We start from the raw sequence: 5,235 nt of genomic DNA, 5'->3' as shown, positions 1-5,235 counted from the left end.
AAGGACTTGGAGTGCCGGGACGGGTTTGCGGATCCAACACTCTGGGTACCTCCGGGTACTTGGGGTTGGTTGAGGACTTGGTGAACAAACACTTGTTGTACACTCTCCGGATGTACTTCGGGTGTCACCTGTTGTCCGAGGCCACTTGCATGGTAGCAAGCGTTGTGATACAATGGCCCTACCGGGCAAACACTTTGGGTTCGCAAGGACTTGGAGTGCCGGGACGGGTTTGCGGATCCAACACTCTGGGTACCTCCGGGTACTTGGGGTTGGTTGAGGACTTGGTGAACAAACACTTGATATACACTCTTCGGATGTACTTCGGGTATCGCCTGTTGTCCGAGACCACTTGCATGGTTAGCAAGCGTTGTGGTCTAATGGCCCTACCGGGCAAACACTTTGGGTTCGCGAGGACTTAGAGTGCTGGTAGTGGTTGGCGGACCCAACACTCTGGGTACCTCCGGGTACTTGGGGTTGGTTGAGAACTTGGTGAAGATACCCCTGTCACCTTGTTCGAGGCCACTTGCATGGTCGCAAGCGTTGTGATACAATGGCCCTACCGGGCAAACACTTTGGGTTCGCAAGGACTTGGAGTGCTGGTAGTGGTTGGCGGATCCAACACTCTGGGTACCTCCGGGTACTTGGGGTTGGTTGAGGACTTGGTGAACAAACACTTGATATACACTCTTCGGATGTACTTCGGGTGTCACCTGTTGTCCGAGGCCACTTGCATGGTCAACGGTTGAGGTGGTAATGGCGGGTCGGTGCTGTAGGGTGCCGGCCTGTTGGCTGCCTTGGCCGGGTTGGTTGGTTAACACTTGATTGAGCTTGCACCCGAGGGTAATGGCACTTGAAGGTGGGTACCGGCCGGCTGACCTGGTGTGATGGTTGGTTGGTGAACACTTGGCGGTACTTGCACTTGGCTGTGCTTGGACTTGAAGGTGGGATCCGGCTGGCCTAGGCCATTGGTGGTTGGTTGGTTGGTTAGCCCTTAGCTGGGCTGGCTGGCTGGCTGGCCATCGGTGGTGTGGTGTGGTGTGTTGGGCGGTTGGTGAACACTTGGCGGTACTTGCACTTGGCTGTGCTTGGACTTGAAGGTGGGATCCGGCTGGCCTAGGCCATTGGTGGTTGGTTGGTGGGTTAGCCCTTAGCTGGGCTGGCTGGCTGGCTGGCCATCGGTGGTGTGGTGTGGTGTGGTATGTGGAGTCGAGCATCGCGCGCCGTTGCCTTCTTCGGAGTGTTGTGGGTACGCTAGTGCTTGCAGTGCAAAGAGGTTGGTGATGGAGTGACATTGCCTTCACCATGGAGTTGCGGGTACTTAGGTACTTGCAAGGAGATGGTGGTATGGTGGTGTTGCGTGTGTGGTGTTCGATTAGAAAGATATAATTTCTAAGTCCGGATTAGTGCTGTCAGTGGGGCCCCCGCTAACAGGTCCTGCACGGCCAGCGTGGGGCTTGACTTGGCGCTATTCCGGACTTGGGGCGATCACGATGTCCCCGTGCGGGACTTAGAAGATGGAAGAACACAAGTACCCTTATCCCATGACTTGTGAGCGATTGGCATACGTTACCACATGAAGAGAAAAATTGGCTAAGTCCCGGATCCATATTATATGAAGAGAAAAATCGGCTAAGTCCCGGATCCATATTATATGAAGAGAAAAATTGGCTAAGTCCCGGATCCATATTATATGAAGAGAAATATCGGCTAAGTCCAGGATCCATATATAATAACCTAATAATCGGCTAAGTCCCGGATCCATATTATATGAAGAGAAAAATCGGCTAAGTCCAGGATCCATATATAATAACCTAATAATCGGCTAAGTCCAGGATCCATATATAATAACCTAATAACAGGCTAAGTCCAGGATCCATATTATATGAAGAGAAAAATCGGCTAAGTCCGAGATTGGGTCTGTCAGACATACACTTTCAAGATACCACACAAGCAAGCAAGATGGCCTAGTGATGGAACCATATAATATGAAGAGAAAAATCGGCTAAGTCCGAGATTGGGTCTGTCGGAAATACACTATCAAGTTACCACACAAGCAAGCAAGATGGCCTAATGATGGATCCATATGATATGAAGAGAAAAATCGGCTAAGTCCAGGATCCATATAATATGAAGAGAAAAATCGGCTAAGTCCCAGATTGGGTCTGTCAGAAATACACTTCCAAGTTACCACACAAGCAAGCAAGATGGCCTAGTGATGGATCCATATGATATGAAGAGAAAAATCGGCTAAGTCCAGGATCCATATAATATGAAGAGAAAAATCGGCTAAGTCCCAGATTGGGTCTGTCAGAAATACACTTCCAAGTTACCACACAAGCAAGCAAGATGGCCTAGTGATGGATCCATATGATATGAAGAGAAAAATCGGCTAAGTCCCAGATTGGGTCTGTCAGAAATACACTTCCAAGTTACCACACAAGCAAGCAAGATGGCCTAGTGATGGATCCATATGATATGAAGAGAAAAATCGGCTAAGTCCCAGATTGGGTCTGTCGGAAATACACTTCCAAGTTACCACACAAGCAAGCAAGATGGCCTAGTGATGGATCCATATGATATGAAGAGAAAAATCGGCTAAGTCCCAGATTGGGTCTGTCAGACATACACTTTCAAGTTACCACACAAGCAAGCAAGATGGCCTAGTGATTGATCCATATGATATGAAGAGAAAAATCGGCTAAGTCCCAGATTGGGTCTGTCAGACATACACTTTCAAGTTACCACACAAGCAAGCAAGATGGCCTAGTGATTGATCCATATGATATGAAGAGAAAAATCGGCTAAGTCCGAGATTGGGTCTGTCAGACATACACTTCCAAGTTACCACACAAGCAAGCAAGTTACCACATGAAGAGAAAGCCGGCAAAGTCCGGGAATGTTACCACATGAACTGGAAAATGGGCAAAAACCTACCTTCACAGGGAACGTGAATAACTAAGGCTGTAGACATTGGATCGACAAGCCAAAGACTGATATGGAAAGGAAATGAGTAGTACTAGCTTTCCTGAGAGTTGCAGAGCTTAGACTGCATATGAACGAAAGTTATTAAGCGTCAAAGTCAGAGAAGTTACCCAAAGGAACACAAGTTCCAACTTAGAGCATGTATACCGCCTAGACGGTAAGAGGTACGGCCAGGCTGAGGAATAAGGAAATGTTGGCCAACATGTTCCCTAACTATCCCCCGAAGACCGCAAAGCAATCCAACATCAACCAAGAAAGTTATAGCCCGATCAAGGAAACACCTACTTTGCACCGATATTGCACCAAATACATGTACCAAGCACCTTCGGTTGCATACCTGCAGGGGTTTACCATAGTAGGCCATGGAAGACCGATATACCGAACATAATCACTTTCTATCTCCTCGGGTGTTTGAGATAGCGCTTTGCGGTACAAGAACGAAAGTTAGACTTTATCTTGGTGCATCTTTTTGCCCAAGATCACAAGACCCTATCTACCAAGGCAAGAAAGTTGTGTGGGGACAAAATGTCCAAAAGTGCCCAAAGTGGCACACTTGAACCATATATTCGAGAAAAACACAAGTGTGGGCCCGAGCTAGCAAGTTGAAATGTTCTGACCGTCAGTAGCCCTAGTTGAGGTGCACTTATCATTATATGAGGCCAACGTGCCAGCTAGTCTCTAAAGGGGCGATATGGGTGTTCCAAGGTTTGTACCCAATTGAGGAAAAAACAGGGTAAGGTACGGTGTACCGCGAATAACTCGGGCTGTAGATGTCCGATCGATGAGTTTGGCATATGTATGGAAAGGTCTCGACGAGACCTAACTACCCTGAAAGTATGAAGGCAAAGACTTGAATGACCGGGAAGTTATTAAGTGCACAAGTGGTAAAGTTGCACCAAAGTCCATGTTACCCGAAGTGGTACATGAACACCCAATATTCGACCAAAACACAAGTTTAGAGACGAGCTAGCGAGCTACATTGTTCAGACCGTCAGTAGCCCGCATCAAGACACGCATTTCATTATATTGAGCCTAGCCGCTAGCTCGACTCGAAGTCGGTCATATGGTTGGTTGATGGTTTGGACTGACCACGTGGTGTACCAAGGTGATGTACCTTTCATGAATTAAAACTCTGGCTGTATGGCACTGAGCGACAAGCTAAGGTGTGATTTGGAATAGTCTTGAGTGGGACTATTTAGGAAAAATGCGAACAAAAAATCACAAAGTCCTTGGGCGAAGCTATTAGCGAAACATAGAGCAAATTGGTACCAAAAACTATGGAAATGGGGCTTGAGTCAAAAATAACCGCAAGTTGGAGAAGAGATAGCAAGCTTGCGTAGAACAATTATATTTGGTGCATGGTATCACCAACAAAAAAGTATATGGGGCCAAGGTGCTGGCTGGCCTCCAAAGTGGAGATATGGGCGATCCAAAGTTTGTACCCAAGTACGAACAAGTATGGAAAAAACAGGGTAAGGTACCAAGTACCATTAATAACTTCGGCTGTAGATGGCCGAGCGAGGCAAACGGCTCACCGTTGGAAAGGTCTTGGGGAGACCTATCTACCCTGAAAGTTTCATGAGGCTGAGTTGAAAGACCACGGAGATATTAGGTGATGATGGTCCAATTCGGGGACCAAGTCGCAGGAAATGGCGCTTGACCAAAATCACCCTTGGAAGGTGAATACCGGCTTACCGGTAAGAGATAGCGACTTGGCGTAGAATATTCATAAGTTGGGCGTGTAGAGACGCAACTTTTATTATATGGGGCCAACCCGGTCAGGGTGCTCCAAGTCGGTCGTTTGGTTGGTTTATGGTTTGGGCCGACCACGTGGTGTGCCAAGTTGAGGTACCTTTCATGAATTATAACTTGGTCAGTTTGCCACCGAGCGACAAGCTGCGGTGTGTTTTGGAATGGTCTTGAGTGGGACTATCAAGGAAAAATACCAATCGAAAATCAGCTTGTCCATGGCCGAAGCTATTAGTGAAACATATAGCAAAATGGGTCCAAAAACGAATGAAATGGGAATTGGACCAAGAATAACGGCAAGTTGGAGAAGAGATAGCAAGTTGGCGTAGAACAATTATATTTGGTGCATGGCATGACCAACAAAAAAGTATATGGGGCCAAGGTGCTAGCTGGCCTCCAAAGTGGAGATATGGGCGATCCAAAGTTTGTACCCAAGTACGAACAAGTATGGAAAAAACAGGGTAAGGTACCAAGTACCATTAATAACTTCGGCTGTAGATGGCC

This window comes from Anopheles ziemanni (assembly GCF_943734765.1).
Source record: "Anopheles ziemanni chromosome X unlocalized genomic scaffold, idAnoZiCoDA_A2_x.2 X_unloc_93, whole genome shotgun sequence".
NCBI classification, from domain to species: domain Eukaryota; kingdom Metazoa; phylum Arthropoda; class Insecta; order Diptera; family Culicidae; genus Anopheles; species Anopheles ziemanni.
This window is presented reverse-complemented; position numbering follows the sequence as displayed.